Genomic DNA, 18,505 nt, shown 5'->3' on the forward strand with positions numbered 1-18,505 from the left:
GCAGTCCAGGACTACAAAATGCAGCCTGGACGAAATGCTGATTATAGCCTTCTGAGACCCTGAGATGAGGGACTACCTAAGTTGTGCCCAGACTCTTGACCCATGGAAACTGGTGATAAGGTAATAAGGTAATAAATGTGTTTCATTTTAAGCTATGTTTGTGGTAATTCGTTATACAGCAATAGCAAACTAAGGTGTTACTCAAATATGAGACTACTGTCCATGCTAGAAATGTATTATTAAAGATGTTTACTGGGAACTAATTATTCTCTAGAATTCCAGAAGCTTCTATCATTTTTAGCAAATACATGCTAGATAGCGAAGTTTGCCTCTAGCCTACACTCACTCAGAGAAAACAGTAAGACATCTTTTTGGAAAAGAGGTGAACAAGTGGTTATTTTTAATGGCGTAAATTTTATTTCCAAATAAATTTGGAAACCTTCTATTTCCCCCTGATTCTTTTAAGAAATACCAATAACAAAATCAGATCAAATGACATGAAAAACCTCAAAAGTAATTCTTGGGGTCTCCTATAATAAATCAAGGTGTGTTTGGTAAGTTTTTCTACAACCTGATATTACAGAAAGTGAAAAAGAAGATACAGGGGGAAAACGCATAATTAATTTCAACTCCATCTGTCTCCTAAATTTTGAGACTTAACCAACTACTTTGACTAAGAACTTTATAGGGACAGTTATAAATCAAGTCCTACAGGAATGAGAAGAAAGTACAATGCTATACTTTGCTTAAGGAATCTTCTTAAAGGGGATTTTTAGGAGTCAAGGAGGTATAATATTAATGGGAAGGTGGGGGGGGGAGGGAGAGATCACAATAAACTGTAATTATTCCAGAAACAATGGCATAACATGCTGGATTTTTAAAAAGGCAAAACTGTAACAAGTCAGTGAGAGTGCTTCCTCAAAAATCCACTGTCCTGTTCACAGCAGGACCTTATCTTGTCTGTCGTAGAGTTTGGGTGGTTGTTCTCCAAATTGTTGGAAAAAATTTAACTGGTATATATTTCTTTCTTCAAAGTAGCAAAGTCAAGAACAGGAAGTTTTCAATAATGCGCATTTAGAGTTGCAATCTGTTTGGGAAAAATTCTGGAAACAAGCAAACTCTGCACTTTTGTTTTAAAATCCAGTATATAAGCAGGTTAGAGAGGACTACAAAATGCTGCCAGTTTGACTTTACGTATTCTCCAGACCATTGCCCTCATCTAATTCCCAGTGACCTATCGTTACTACTGCTTTAGCAGAACAACTATTATACCAAACCTGAAGGCTGCTGGAAGGCTTCATCCATCCAGTGGCCTCAAGAGAGCTCGGAGGCCGCTAAAGAGATGGTCATCAAACCTTTATATATTGATCATTCCCAAACACAGACTGAGAAGAATAAAATGTATAAATTATGGAATACCTACTATGTGCCAAGTACTTACAAATATCTCAAATGCTTATATTTTCATTCTCCAATAGATAGGCATTAATATCCTTATAACTAAATATAACTTATATTTAACTTACATATATATAACTTAATATAACTTATAGCTAAACATTTCAGAAACGTGACACCAAGAGATGTCAAGCAACTTGCTTAAGACCACACAGCTATGAAGCAGTATTTCAGACCCTGGTCTCTGGTCCTAAAGCTTGTAGTTTCTGTAACACATCACACTGCCTCATATAGTTTCCCTTGTATATTATACAAACTGTGTCCTACTTAAGTCAATAAAGTATATTTGTAGTTCAAGTTTCTAATTTGGTTATCCAAAGAAAAAATTCAAAGAAAGGTTAAATCAGCTGCAAAAGAACATGCAAAAAATAAAAACAACTCCACAGTATACTCAGAAGCCTCTCATCTTATATAGCAAAGGTTTTTCTTGGCACTTGGAGAGATTAGTTAGGATTTTATTAAACATACCGCATTTATTATCAGTAGTTTTAAGACGGAACCTCCAAGGAATAAGTATCACCTAGACTTAGAAGAACATAATGACCCAAAGATGTTAAATTGTTTAACAGCAAATATGTACATTTAATATTCACGAGAGGTCTCTTGCCTGTTCAACAAGTTACTTCCTCTATAAAGCCTCAGGCAAACATAAGCAGGATCAAAAGTCTTTTTTTTTAAACCCACTGATATCTCCCAAGTCTTGTCTATGTCATAACGCAGTCATACCTCACGCAGAGGTAAAGTCTAACACACACAATGATCTAGAATTCAGTAAGTCTTGACATCAAGAGAGGCCTCTGAGCTGCTAAAGTCCGTGTCAAAACAAGCAACTTAGCTGAGTCACGGAACTCATAGGAAAGCATCGTTTTACCGACTCTCCAAGTATTTCAAGGAGGAGGCTGTGAATGGTGTGAGTCGAATGCTATTGAGGGGTCACATATAATGAGAATAAATGAGCTCCAGGAGGGCAAGGCACAGGGAAGACAGGTGAGAACGGTTTACAAAATCAGGAAGGAAGAAGGGAAAACGGGCATAGTCAGCTCCTCCCGAAATGAGTCTGCAGAGGGAAGCAGACGGTAGGGTGGTAAGCTTTGCGCGCTGGGGTGAAGCAAGGCAGAGCTTCTGGAAGATGGGAGGCAGTAAAGCACGCTTGCCCGCGAGGTGGCCAGGAAGCAAAGACTCAGGGAGGGGATCACAGGAAAGTCCCGAAGAAGGCGAGAGGCCCAAGCACCGCTTGGAGGGTCGGGGCTGGAACCCAGCAGGCCGGGGCTCTTCCCTTTTCCACGGTTACGCCCGCCGACATGCTTCTTCCTGAAAAAAGTTCCGATTACTTCTCTATCCTACTAACACTACGGATCACGAGCTGGTTTAAAATCGAGCTCACTCATGATACCGCCATAGTTTTCTACAGCCTAAGTGGCGCGCTGACTGCCACTGTGGTTCTTCTCTTTCCATCCCGGCATTCCGATTCCCCTAAACCCCGAGATCTAGGTGCAGGCAGAGGGTGCCCCAGCCACATCTCTCTGACGAATGGAGTCAGCATCCATTTCTGCACCGTTTTTCAGGCTCAGGATGAAAGTTGGGTAAGTCCCCGTACCATATTTTGCAACTCATCTACCACCAGCAAAAAAAAAAAAAAAAATTTTTTTGAGGATATAGAGAAATTGGAACTCTTTTTTTTTTTTTTTAAGATTTTATTTATTCATTTGACAGACAGAGATCACAAGTAGGCAGAGAGGCAGGCAGAGAGAGAGAGGGAAGCAGGCTCCCTGCCGAGCAGAGAGCCCGATGCGGGGCTTGATGTGGACCCTGAGATCATGACCTGAGCCCAAGGCAGAGGCTTAACCTACTGAGCCACCCAGGTGCCCCTCACCAACAAATTTATGCTCAGACTCAACTCTTCCCAACGGAGAGAACCCAGTACTCCCTGGCAGCTGCTGAACAGGCAAGAATGGGACCTTCCTAGGACTTTCTCCTCTGCACCTTGTGATGAGAGAATCACTAACCGTGATGCTAAATAAAGGCTGTGATTGCATAGATTAATCCCACAGTTAAAGCGCCATTCTGTTCCTCTGGGTAGAAACACACACTGTGTGATAGGAGGAGGTATTTCAAGATCCTGCACTCATCTTTAAGATTTGTGTCCTAACGATAAAATCCATTATGGTTCATTCCAATGTGATTTATGATGATTAACGCACTCAACAATAAAAAAAAAAAAAGGTAAAACATTCAGACTATTTTGACTTTTAACCTTTTTCGGTGAATAGAAATGTTTTAAAATCATTTTTATGATGGGGAGAATAAAATGGAAGTTAATATAGCTTCTGAGGTTTATCCTTCTTACTCTATAGGCAACCATTTAAGATGAGCTGAAAGGACCCCCCAAAGAATTAGCACATCATAAAGACGTTCAGGTAATTTAAAAGGCTTGCATACAAGTGATTTCTTTAATTTTTAAAAATGGGAGAATGGAGTGAAAATTATATGGATTATTCAGGAGAAAAGAAATGATGAGTTCTCTAATGTATTCCAAATGTTCGTTTGTGAGTGAAAATTTACAACCCGGGAGAATAAAGAATAGACACAAGAAAAATGTCATATAAAGATCTGGTTCCTGGGCCAACAATAAAGTTTCCTGAGTTTTAAGGGGGATTTCCTCTCCTTTTAGGGCAAATACAGACACCCCAGTGTCAGAACTGAAGTTTAAAATGCTGTATTTCATCCTCCTCCTACTTATAAGCTGGAGACTCCTACCCATTCCGATCCTCCCATCCTCCCTTGTGTTTAGAGAAGGATTGATTTTGGCTCGACATAGCAATCACACAACATTCACAGAGGACTGAGAATAAACAAAAAATTACTGAGAAAACCAAATAATTTCCTTTGCATGAAAAATAAATTCAGTATAGTACAGCATAATGTTTTATTCATCCTGCCTAGATACCCAGCTGAAAAGTAAAAAACTCAATCATACATATGTTTGGTTCCTATCTGCCCTATCCAATATGGTAGCTACTAGCCACATGTGGCTACTTACATTTAAATTAATTAAAATTAAATGAATTTAAAAATTCAGTTGCTCCAGCAAAGCCATATTTCAAGTGCTCAATAGCCATATTTGGCTAGTTGTTACAATGCTGGACAGTGAAAATATAGAACATTTGCCTCACTGCAGAAAGTTCTATGAGACAGCTCTCGTCTATACACCACCAAGTAATTTTTCATGCTTTTGGTCCTACTATTATACAGCAGGTAAACCGCACTTCATTTTTTCAGCACGTATAGCTCTTTTGTAAGTTACGAAGCAAAGCATACACACTATACAAATTAAAAATTATATATAGCCTGGGGGAGCAGAGGGGACAATAACACTCTCCTCCCCATCTCCAACAGGCTAGGGATAATCCAGTGCTCAAACCTGGTAAACATCTTCCTTAGATACGTTTCTCTATCTAGAATACCAGTTTCAGTGAGGCGAAGTTAAGTGTTTATTAAAATATGCTCGCTTCTGTCAGAACGTGATCGAAAGCTTGGCGTTTACAGGTCTTATTGGTAAAATTTAATTTTAGAGATGTCGTCTGTGATGTTCCATGGCTGGGATATGCCTGCACTGGGGATCTATTCATCCCGGGGTTCCTTGGATACAAGCAGAAGGGCCATCACTTTACTTAAGGTAAAATCTGAAACTGACTGGAACATTTCATAGGGGAAAAAAAGAAATATAATTTTAGGCCTCTTCAAATTGCTTGAACTGTGAAATCAAGTAATGAACACTAGAAAAGGTTCTGTCAGCGAGAATCTGAGCTTAGCGTAGTCAGCATTTTCTTGCTAAACCTTATTATGGGAAAGCATTTGATTTTTCATCTCTGTACTGTGTTCATCCCCACAAATAAACTACTTTGACCTCCACCTGTTACTTAGTGAAATCTGCCCACCAACCTTCAATAACCCTATTCTTTGTCATCAAAGGCCTTTGAGTCGCTGAGAAAGTGGGAAGATAGAGCTGTGCAAGGAGCTAAACTGATACGACTTTATAACTATGCAGTAGTTCGTAGTTCAAGCCGGACGCTACACAGCCAAAGGGAAAAAAAATTTTTTTTTTTTTAAAGGCTGGAAGGGGGCAACACGTTTCATCACTTTAACATGAAATTTTTCACAGAAAGAGAATCTCTCTTGAGCTCTTATCGAATGCAAAAAAACTCCTGGCCCTTTCTTTATAAGGGAAACCTCTCTCTACGAGAGTTCCGCCTTCATTTTCGGTAGATGAGCCAATAGGTCCTCCTTTCAAAGCCTGAGAACACTTCAAGTTATGTTCATTCTGCAGAACAAAATGGACCACGGACTTCCAAGGCAGCCTCGTGGATGCAAAAGGACCACACTGTTCTTCAACGCTGCTAAAACACAAAATAAAAATTTAAAAGGGCAGTAGCTGTGCATAGCTACATAGATCATGTTCTGAAGCAGTATCTGACAAAACAGTTTCTTTTTTTAACAATGACATACCAGAAAAGAAGAAATTTCTGTGTAAAGTTGCACTTCGCCTGATTAACGCTACACTCAGCACTAGAGACAGTGCCTGTCTAATTACACTGTATAGTTATCTGAGAGGGATTAGCACCATGTTTCTGCTCACTGTCATTCTCTGTGACAACGTAATGATAGATCCGTTTACTTACGAGTGCCATGATTAAAAACCGTGCTGTTTTCTTAACTGTCTTCATATCCTGGAAATATTTTATTAAAAATTACTTATCTGACATGAAGGGTAAATACTTGGCAAAAGTTCTTCATATCAATTAAGTCAGCAAGTTGGTTCCATTCAGTCACAGTCTTGGTTGAGTGTCTTCCCTTAGGTTTGGTGACACTGGATCACCAATCCAATATAAAAGCGTTTGCTTTTATATTGGCGTTAATGATTCACGCTTTTTTCTCCTTGTCTTATTTGTCCAAATCCTAAAGTTTGGTTTTCACTTAGACTAAAAACTGCTCGTGGCCGACATTTTCTCTGGAGTCATGATTTAGCACTTCTCCTTCATATTCACACCTTTTTTTTTGGAACCCAACACAAGGATCCAATTTTATACCGACAACTCCCCACAGGCCAATCAGGATGGGTTGCTAGCAATATACCATCTTTTGCAGCTTTTTCTACTCGTATAATTAACTTTATCCAGCATCTATTAGGAAAAGGTCTTTACACAAGATAAAAACTGAAAAGCAAACCATGTTGGGCTCTACAAGTGGGCTGGCTACCCTCAAACCGAATGACTATTTCCTTATGTGTCTAAACAGACACAACTAGGGTCCTCTCCTTTTTTTTCCCTTCCACTCACCAATCTCAAATGACAGTTGTCACCAACTGGGTCCCTGAATGTAAAGAACAACCAAAGACGTATACTAAATGTAAGCGGCTACACTCCTCCCACAAGGCAGAGTTTATGTCTATGGTTTTAGTCAACTTCAGACAACTGCCAAGTAGTCCAAGTGGCAAATAATGACATTTATAACAAACTATATCTCTCAAAAAGTCTCCAAATGTGTGGTGAGGACATAAATTTAGGTAACCCGATATAATGATTATGTGTTATACAGATTTTTTTTTTTAAAGCTAAAGCCATGTTAAGGCTTCAATGTTGATGGACAAACTCATAAATATATCAAGCACATCAAAAGGAGAAAAATTGCCAGTTAAGTCTTTTGAGGATAAAATTTCTTTTCTGAAAAGGGAAAAAAAAACCACCCACTGAAAAAGAGAACTTTTAAAATTAGAAGCAGGTGTCACCACTATGAAGTGATAAATATCAAAGAATTACTGGCCCTGAAAAGCACTCTTATGCAACCCATACTACTTTTAATCCTTACATATGTATCTTGACATAAGAACATGAAGAGCTGCTTGTATCAGTCCCTACAGAGTGTTAGAACAGAAGAGATGTTGCACGGCCATTTTGATAAAGCCTCTCTTCCGTTGGGTTCACGAAATGGCTGAAAGGCAGATGGCAAATTCGGAATGGCATTGAGTCGTAAGTAATCTTGATATCCTAGAATTCATTCATCTTGGAAGCTAATCACGGTGGAGTGACTTCTGGGTTGGGATAACCTAACAAGGCAGAGTAATCTGCTATTCCAGAGGACATTTCCAATTAGAAATGTCTACTGGGCTGTCGTTCCTTGAATTTCTAATGCCTTGAGTGCATTTCCAACAACGCACACGAAAACTTTACCTCTCATTACATACGATCACAAAAGATTGGCACATTGCTTCAGAATGAGGGCGGTGAGATGTGTGGACCACGTGAAAACCTGGGAGGGCTGGAGTAGCCTCTGGAAGAACACCGAGCATTCACAGCTGTCTGGAAAGCCTGTTCTCCACAGAGGGCTGAAGGCACTGATCACAACCCAGTTCCTCACTCCAAAGAGACCACAAAACCAGGAACCAGAGTGAACTGGAATAATCTGGCAATTTCAGAGGGGTTTTAAACTGTCAAGAAAGGGAGGTCGGTAATTCTTGACTCTGAGGAGGCAAGCCCCCGTTCACTGTATTTCGACAGATTGAGTTTCTCCATCATGGTTTAATTTTTCATCAAGGTTAAGTGATGCTGTGACATAAAGTGACAAAATTTTTTATTCCTGACGTCTTCTCCTATTTAAGAGACACACTTTGTGATTCAGTGCTGGAGAGAACCCTCTCCATTTTAGGACTTGTGCTGTTCAGGAATCTATCAGGAAACAGTCCCTGATTTACTATGCCAATGTGAGCATTTCTCGTAATCTTGTAGGATGTAATTCACCCATCATCTCGAAATGGGTGCCATGTCTTTGATTAATGATGAGTTTATGATGTATTTGAAAGCCTTGGATGGATACAGTAGGATAAATAGGCATTATTGTAATCCTCTGCTGAGGAGGAAAGCGAGTGGGATGTTCACAATCGCAACAGAAATGGACACATAGCACAGGCAGAAAAGCTACTGACCCTTGAGTTCTGCACAGGCAGGGAGGTTTCTGTCTTCTTCTTTCCCCATTCCTCACATAAAGCCCCTATTCTGGAGTATTAAAAAGCTACTTTATTGAAGACACTGATGGACAAAAAAAGAGAAAACTTTATTCCAAACTTTATTCCTATATAGCTGATGGTGTTGTATTTTGTTGTTTCACATTTAAATAGAACAATCAGTATGTGGGAAAAATATAAAAACCTATGAGAGAGGGAAGTAAGTCTGAAAAAAGATTTATTGTTGACCTGTATCATTTTTTACAAATTAAATCTCTCCCCCCCAACTCTCTCTTAGAACTGTCTGGCCCATAGTAAGTGCTTAATAAATATTAGCTATCAGTTTTAAACACTTACATGTTTAAAATTTCAGCAGCATTCCAATGACAAAATATAGGTTAAATTGTCTTTCATTGTTAGTCAAATTGCGGTTATTATTTGAGTCTATGAAATATCTACATTTTGTTTACAGAAGAGAGAAAGTCAGAACGCTAAAGAATTTTTTTTTCCTTGTATGAGGTTAAAATTGCCTTCTGTTTGAGTTCTACAAATATCTAATAATGCTAGATAAATAAAATTTATTAGATACAGGAAAACCAGCATAGCCAACTCTTAGGTAAGTCTGATCTGCCTGCCCATCTACCTGTCTCTTTTGTTTCTTCTCTTCCAACTATAACTTTTGGTTATTTTTCCCTTTGGTGAATTTAATGTCAATTCAGAGTAATTGTATTTCCTCTAAGTAAACATTTGCTTAGATTCTGCCCAATTTCATTCATTACCCACAGATCAGAACACTCTGTTTCGGGAAGGGGGATTTGAATCCATGGGTGCAGAAAGATCTTTGGCCGGAGTCAGATGACAGTGCTTTGCACACTTCCTGAGAGTTTTCTAGCATACTGACTGGTTTTCTACAGGCTTTTTAGAGATAAAGAAAGAGAAGGCTGGTATTATGAAGGGAAGGAAATAGGGACTAGCCTTTACTAATGTTCCTTTAATAATGGAATGTTTGATGCACCAGTTTTTTTCAAGCAGATACGGTGGAGGGCAGTGGTATAAGCCAATGAATAAACTCCTGACCTGGATGAATCCTAGTAGTCCTGTCTTTTTTGTGGCCACTAGGTGCTTGTTTGAGCAGTTAGCCCTCCTTCCTTTGCTGCCTGCAAACACTTTGAGGGCAGAGTCTGTCTTGGCTTATTTACTTATTTTTCCCTCTTTCACCTTGCACAGTGCTTAGCATGTAATAGACACAGATTCGTAACTATGTTTTCCATTTAACTTCATGTACAGGCGTACCTCGGAGATAAGGCAGGTTCAGTTCCAGACCACCACAACAAAGCGAATATTGCAAAAAAGGCAAGACAAGTGAATTTTTTGGTTTCCCAGTACACATCAAAGTTACGCAATAGTCTACTCAGTGTACAATGCCATTATGTCTAAAAAAAAAAAAAAAGTATGTACCTTAATTTAAAAATACTTTATTACTATGCTAACCATCATCTGAACTTCTTGCAACTTATAACCACTGATCACAGAACACCACATCAAATATAATAATGATGAAAAAGCTTACAGTGTTGCAAGAATTACCAAAATATGACACAAGACAGGAAGTGAGCAAATGCTGTTGGAAAAATGATGCCAAGACACTTGCTTGATGCAGGGTTGCAACAAACCTTCATTAAGAACACAGTATCTGGGAAGGGGAAGAAATCAAAGCACCATAAAATGAGGTATGCTTATATCTTAAACTCATATAGCACTTCAGAGTTTTCAAATATTTACCAAAACATAAAGATACATAGTACTTGTATAACGCTTTATGGTTTACGAAGTATACTTTACCTTTTAAAAAAAAAAAGATTTTATTTATTTGACAGGCAGAGATCACAAGTAGGCAGAGAGGCAGGCAGAGAGGGGTCGGGGGAAGCACTGAGCAGAGAGCCTGATGTGGGGCTTGATCCCAGGACCCTGAGTTCATGACCTGGGCAGAAGGCAGAGGCTTTAACCCACTGAGCCACCCAGGCAACCCTACTTTACCTATTTTTAAAATACCCTATGTTTGGGGCTATGCACAGTACCTTGCACACAGCTGGTACTTAAGAAATAGTAGTTCCTACTTTTATATACCTCTATTTGATCATGTCAGAGCTATACCATACACAGCCTGGGCTGTTTTACTGTCCCCAGCCTTTACGTATGAGGAGATAAAAATTCAGAGAAGTAGTCTGCTCAAGTCCCCAGGCAGGCTGGGGTTCATGGCAGAATATAAGAATTATAGAGCTGTGATTCTTAATTTGTACTTTTCCCTCTTTATGATATGTTCTATTTCACTCCTATTTTCTCCCTTCTTAAGCGAGCCCGTAAGATTGGTGTGGCCGGAATAAACCTTGCCGTAGGGTTCCTTCCCACGACATGCTACACTCGGCCACGCGATGAGCCAGCACTTCGCTAACCGAGGCTGCTGGGGCTGGGCTGAAGACGGAGATGCGGACAGGGGAGGGCAGATTCCCCGTCTCCATCCAAGGTATAAGCTCCATCTCTTTCTTTCTCCTTTCTGGAATATTTACACAGCCTCAATTTCAAACATGAAATTAACAATTTGGAGATGTGGATAATTTCTGCACTCAGACGAGCCCAGCTGAAATGCAGCATCTGTTTTCCGGGGCGCTTCTGTATTCACGAGACTGTGCATCTGGGTTCTGATGCAAGAGGGCTGCACTCATTCACACAGCAAATGTACGCAGCGCTCCGCTTCCTGAACACTTCGCCCCCCTCACGGGGTGAGCGCAGACATGTGTGGTCTCCAGCTTATTATTTATTTATTTATTCAACAAATATTGATTGAACGAAGAGCCTGTGCCAGGTACTAGACTAGGCTGCAGGAATATAACAGTCATTTTCTGGACGATGCTTTCTTGTATATAATATATGTATATATAGGTGAGAGGAGTATTTCTTTTTTTTTTTTTAATAGGGAACCTTTTGGACTCTCAATTACAATTGGTTATTTTAGGCCCTTTATTTGGCATGATGAAAACAGCTTTGATAAAGAAAGTAAGGACATTTGGGAAGGGTGGTTAGAGGGCTCGCTGTGTGACACGGCTTTCCTGCCATAAACCCTTGTTGGGATGAAATGTCTCCGAGGAAGGAGGGTCCCTAAACCATAGCACCCCTTCCCTTCCCACTGCCTGCTACTGTACCAGTGTTCCCTGGTGGACCAGTCTCTAATGAGCTGGTGCCAATACTAAAGGGGTAATGGAAGAGAATGTGGTTGCGGAATGATGCTTTCCCACTGCTCCATAAATGCAGAAGAAAAGCCAAGACATTGATCCTACGGCAGTGTTCTGTAACAGCGACTATTCCTATTACAGCGGGAGACTGTGGGAGATTTAATCATTGTCCCTAATATATGCTAGTGCAGCAGAGTGTCTGTGATCAATGTACTATTGTTACCAGTCTGCTGCCTTTTTATTGGCATTGATAATGGGCCTCCTCCTTTGAGTCGCAGCTACAAGTTTAAGTTGGTAAACTTCCCCCACTCTTACAATTGATGAATGACGGTTGGCAGGTCAAATTAGGACCAGCAGAGTTGGGAATCCAAGTGAACCTAATATGTGGTATTTAAAATGACAATGAATGAACAGAAGCCTGCAAAATCCAACTGTGCTCTCAGGAGTGGTGGCATTGAACTCTGTGTCTACAGGTCCCAGGCCAGTGGTTGACCAGATGTTTACAAAGATATTCTTTTACAAATGCCTTTTAAAAATGTCTTTCTTTACTTAATAATCATGAGAAGAACAGACCACATGTTACTGCACTGCTTAATCTTGACCTTCAAAAATGAAGAGCACTTAGTCTTTGGGAAGAAGTTTATCTACGAAAGAAGTTTATCACTGAAAGTTTTTAAAAGAGAGAACTATAACTAAACTTACTATTTATCAAATCTGACTTTAAAAGCTCTTCATTGAACTGTTTAGAACTCCTGACGTCTTGGCTGATGTAATGGTGCCTGTTCAGAAGGTCTGACAATCGTGGTGTGAAGGAAGGCATGCTATTTCTGAATATTTTTTTTCTTCAGAAGAAAATTTCAGGAGTCTTTGCCTCCTGTTTTCAAGGAGAGTACTGAATTTCACCAAAAGTCCTATAATTTCATGCTTTTTCTTTTCTTTCTTTCTTTTTTTTTCTTTTTTAAGATTTTGTTCATTTATTTGACAGAGACAGTGAGAGAGGGAACACAAGCAGGGGGAGTGGGAGAGAGAGAAGCAGGTTCCCCACTGAGCAGGGAGCTGGGTGCGGGGCTCTATCCCAGGACCCTGGGTTCATGACCCGAGCCAAAGGCAGACGCTTAATGACTGAGCCACCCAGGTGCCCCAATTTCATGCTTTTTTACAATTAAAAAAAATGATCTGAACCTCTTGTGGAACTTCACAGAAACATACTTGCTTGGTGCAGCTGTGGTCTCAAATGTAGTAAGTGGTGCCACTCGGTAATGTGTGAAGCGGGATGGATCCTTAACAGAGTCGCTTTTGGGAAACAAAGCATGAGAAGGTTCACAGGGCAACCACAAAGCTGCCTTGCAACTCAGGAAGAAAGATACAGGAAGAACACTTGAATTTATATACACTAATAATTAAAAGACTAAGGAATATCAAGTCTCATTTTCAAGTCGGTGACTGTTTCTCCTCTGGGTTCCAGCTGACACCTCATTTCATGGCTGCCTTTGGAGGAAAGTGTCCTGAATTCTCCAGTTAGAACAACTCTCCTCTTTTACTTCTAAGGGATTTAAACCTGTCTCCTTTCAACCACCATTAGCTGAATATAATCTTAACGCTACCTCACACGATTAGAGAACATTCACTTTAGAAAAGGACTTTGGCACTTGGAATGGAAGTTTAAATTCATTACCTCATTTAATTGTGACAACTCTGTGACAGAGACGGACTGGAAACAACAGTTCCCATCTTACAGAGAGTAGCTGACAACTGAGGAAATGTGATTTGCCCTTGGAACATAGGGACCTAATAGAGTCATCTTTGTACATATCTCATAGTGCACTCAGTCAGTGCTTAATAAAGATTCAGTGAGTTGGTCTGACTTGAGGTATACTGATCAGTCATACTTGAGGTATACTGATCAGTATACTTGAGGTATACCGATCAGCACTTAGAATGGAGGAAGATGAGAGAGAGAGATGGAGAACAAGCATTCTTTCATGCAGTGAAACTCAACACTGCACAAGTCAATGAGTGAGTGTGCTACCTCCTCTGCTCTGTTTTAAAATAGGTTAGGGTTTCTAAAGATACAAATGTAGTGATCCAAAGGGGCACGTGCACCCGAATGTTTATAGCAGCAATGTCCACAATAGCCAAACTATGGAAAGAACCTAGATGTCCACCAACAGATGAATGGATAAAGAAGATGTGGTGTATATACACAATGGAATACTATGCAGCCATCAAAAGAAATGAAATCTTGCCATTTGCGACAATGTGGATAGAACTAGAGGGTATTATGCTTAGCGAAATAAGTCAATTGGAGAAAGACAACTATCATATGATCTCCCTGATATGAGGAAGTGGATGCAGCGTGGGGGGTTTGGGAGGTAGGAAAAGAATAAATGAAACAAGATGGGATCAGGAGGGAGGCAAACCATAAGAGACTCTTAATGTCACAAAACAAACTGAGGGTGGCCAGGGGGAGGGGGGTAGGGAGACGATGGTGGGGTTATGGACATTGGGGAAGGTATGTGCTATGGTGAGTGCTGTGAAGTGTATAAACCTGATGATTCACAGACCTGTACCTGTGGGGCTAATAATATATGTTTATAAAAAATGAATAAAAAGTAAAAAAAAATAGGTTAGGGTTTTATCTCTCTAGAAAAACATTAAAGGCATTCCTATTTAAAGTTGGGGGAAATAAATAAATAAAATAAATAAATAAAATCTTTTAAAAATATATTAATTAATTTAAAAAATTAAAAATAAGTATTATCTCAAAAAAGGGTTGATTAACTTAAAGGCGTACCCTTTAAGGCGAACAATACTTGTAATAAAGTTTGGTACACCATTACTTGTCAATGGGGCCCATGGTTGAGCCTGAGCTGTCGTTGGCTTACTACTTGTTAATAATTAGATTTGACTAAGTAAGAGTCTACAGATTGAAAATACAGCAAACATCAATTCTGGGAGGATTACTGCTGGCAAATTTTGTTTAGGTTTATTGAAAACACCCCCAATTCCCTGCTTTGTAGGCTCCACGCAATCCATCAATATTTCTTGAGTACATATTATGTACCAGATGCTGATATGGATGCTGGGGATAAGGGGTGAAAAAGACAGACTAAGTCCCACTGCCCACGGAGTGTACATTCTCCAGAGAGAACACAGACGAGAGCAGTAGACAGGCATATGAAGAAAGAAAAGCAAGGTTACGAATTATTGAATGATGGAAGAAAAACACCAAGTCTTTAGATCACTGGGAGCCTCTCTGATTGACATCTTATTTGAACAAAGATCGGAATGCTGAAGATGATTTGGATTTATGGGGAAAAAAATTAACATTTTACTCAGTTAAAAGTTAACACTATTTGCTCATATATTGTGTCCTATGTGTGTTTAATAACCCACACTCCTTCTCTGGCTTTCGATTATACGACAAGGCTTTGGGATAAAGAAAAGTTGGGGGATTTTTCAGGTCTTTCTGTTGAGTTATTTTTTCGTTTTTATTATTGTGTTTTTAATTTCAATACAAATCCAGGACATGAGATCTTCAATTATAAGCATAAGCATTATGGTAAAGAAGTTACTGAGCATAGAAGACAAAACTTAACCTCTGAACTCAGACTCAGGTTCAAGTTTGGACCCTGGATCCACAGGTTTACTATCTGTGTGGCCTGAGACAAGTCACCTAACCTTTTACAATTCTGTTTTCTTCTCTGCTGAGGCAAGATCCTTCCATTCTGTCTTGCACAATTCAGGGTAGTTAAAAACCAAAACAAAACAAAACACAAAATCCTGGTATACAGAAGGTACTCCAACAATCGTAACTGCAGTTTTTACCGTGTTTATGGAAGCACCGTGCGCAGCGTCTGAGCCCACGGAGGCGCCTCTTGGCTTCCTATTTACTTGCATTATGAGTTTCTCTGTAATTATTCATTTGTACAGATAAACAAGAGTTGATGGTATGTGAGTTTTTCCTTGATAGAATTTCACAGAACTCATTTCATCAGTGCGTGATTAGCTTCAAAGCTTCGAATCTAACCCAGTTTTGAGATAACTGGGAAATGAAACTAAGTGGAGGGAACAAATGCGGCATTGTAAGAGAAGCAGAAGTCAGCTGGAGGTTGTCTGATGTTCTTAAACTAACATCATCTTTCATCTCCTATGCCCTTCTTCCCAGATAATAAGAGCTCTGCACTGAGACTGCTGAGATAAACTAATGGGGAACAGGATACTACAAAAGACATTTGAAAGAGCCCATGTAATTTACTGCATGTCTGGTTTGTTTTACTTTCCAAAGCCTTCCTGTTGCTCAAGGAAATTTGTCTCCTCTGGCCACCTTCGGCCCTCTTTTGGCAGGGAGTCCTGAAAAAGCATTTGAGGGCAGGTAAACAGATGCAAAGCTCTCTGAGTGAGGAGTCAGGACAGGCCATGCTTCCTGTGTCACATCGGAGGCATGGACAAAGTATCCTTTCGCATTTGTTTGAGAGAATTATCCCCTCTGTCGGCAACCAAGAGGCTGCTGGTGCATTCAGTATAAGTAACTCCCAACATGTTCTGAAGGTAATTTACATGAGGGAACCACTAAAAGCCTCCTACTCAATGAACTGTACCCCCAGGGAAAAGCTACGCAGGCCCGGATCAGTGTGGGAACAACATAAGGGTGTTCTCTGTGCCAAAAAGGGGATTGGGCTAGATGGAAAATCCCCAAAAAGGACCATCTGGCAGCATAAATTATCCATTTAAAATGGCTGGTGTGAGTTAATGACACCAAAGTCACCAGGCACATGTACAACATCCTTCGGTTGAGTTTTAATGTCCCCTCAGGCCCTGTTTCAATTATGACTTTCTACGCTGAATATGGCCAAGTGTAAATGTATCCACTGTCCTCCTCCAACCCCAAACACGTACACCATGAAACTGCATTTTTCTGTGACGCAATAGAGAGAGCGGATGGACAATCCAAGAATACAGCATAATTGTGGGGGATTTCTCTATTATGCCGCATATATAGTATCATTACCCAAAAAGAATTCGGCCGTTAAACTTTCATTATTTAACGACTGCAAAGGATCTAGGCATTCAGATGTTAAAATTTATGATCATTTGACTCATAGGGTGCAAACTGGAAAAGAATTACTCTGAAAAAAAAGAGTCACTAGGTCAAAGTACCCTATATTCAACCTGCCTCCCTCTGCCTCCAATATGCCCCCCACCCCCACCAAAATACCTACTTAAGGGCCTGGAGAAGAGTCTGGGGGGTGGGGGTGGGGCTTCATGTACATCAACATGGTAAAGCAGCTTCGCTGTGTATAAAACCTCATTAACACAATACTCAAGCACCACGTCCCAAACCTATATATCTCGATTCCGAGTTTCACTGAAGCAGGTAAACTGGCTAGAACTCTAATTAGCCTTTTAAAAAGGGTTCAAAGAAGTTTAATTTTTTAATAGCACATAAACTTTTCATTGGCACTATCCTGAGATCTTGCTGATGATGCCGTTGGCGGCAATGGGGAGTCAGCATTTTCATCTGCATTTAGGCCTGGCTTTATTTCTTAGGCACTCTCAGTGAACCGGCGTGAGCTAAGAGTGTTGCGAAGCAGATGTGTATGACCTTTCTAGAAGATCCACCACACCTTGACTGCTGTGTTGGTAATCATTAGAAATAATGAGAAGATGGAGGCCAAGGTCCTCATCTCTGTACTTTTGCAACTATCACCATGTAATGTTCTCCTGATACATCTGTGTCCCACCCCCAACTGTGAATTCCTTGAAAGCCAAAGCCAGAGGCTTCCCATTCACCCTTCGGATCCTGGGACCAGGCAGAAAGTTCCCAGTGAGGATGGCTGAATGAGTGAGTGAGAAAATTAAGTACAAGCAAGACCAAATGAAACTTGTGCATTTTAGTAGAAGGAGCAAGATAAAGGACTCGGCCTGTGGGGCCTGAGGTTCCTTTGTTTTTAATTATCATGCAATAAAACTGCTGGGGGATGGAAGGTATCCACTTCTGTGAATGTTAACACATGTATAGATTCTTGTACCCACCGCCACAATCAGGATACACAACAGTTCCATCACCCCGAAAATCTCTCTCATGCCAGTCCCTGTGAGGATTGTGTTTTGATATGTCAGGGAGGAGAGAGAAGTATTAAGATCTGAAGACAAAAGGGTTAGTTCCAAAATCTCTTTGGTGTTTGTCTGTTCTTGCAAGGAATCCCTCTGAGGCCTAGGTGGGGGCAGAAGGATCAGAAAGCATTTTGTTTCAAAGTTCCTCGGAGCTAGGTAGGTATAACTCTTAGATGGGTTGTGTATGTTACCTTACTTCATTCTCAAGAGCACTGAAACAGTTATTAGTATCGACAGATTATGAACACGGAGACACTTAGGCTCAGAGAAGTTGGGTCATTTGCCTATAACCCCACAGCCAGCAGCAGCAGCAAGAGCCAGGATTACATTCTGACTCTCTGTTCCAAACCCACACCCCATCCTCTCTACCCATGTGACTTTGCAGGTTGAAGAAGGCGCATGAGAAGATGCTCCCTTGTCCATGCAGAGATTAGACACGGAGAAAGGTTTCAAAAAACTTCTGCTAGCTGAATTGCTCACATTCCTCTCAAGACTCAGAGCCAAGACTAGACTATCCCGGGAGGTCAGGCTAGCCGTCAACATTTGCTTAGTTCACTAGAGATGGACAGAAAGACGGTTGCTCCGTTTCAACAGAAAAGTGCTCATGGTGATACCCAGTAACCCGAAAACACATTTAAGCACCTCCTCATTTTCTAAAAGTCCAAGTCGACACTGTAACACGGGGACCCTCCTCTCCTTTCTA

At 40.4% G+C, this 18,505-nt stretch overlaps 1 protein-coding gene across 5 annotated transcripts in view; it reads right to left on the reverse strand.

Moving 5' to 3' along the window:
- Positions 1 to 18,505, reverse strand: part of NFIA (nuclear factor I A) — a 364,677-nt gene that overhangs the window by 78,501 nt on the left and 267,671 nt on the right. The gene's annotated exons all lie outside the window — the stretch shown is intronic.

Source organism: Mustela erminea, chromosome 10 (assembly GCF_009829155.1).
Source record: "Mustela erminea isolate mMusErm1 chromosome 10, mMusErm1.Pri, whole genome shotgun sequence".
NCBI classification, from domain to species: Eukaryota; Metazoa; Chordata; class Mammalia; order Carnivora; family Mustelidae; genus Mustela; species Mustela erminea.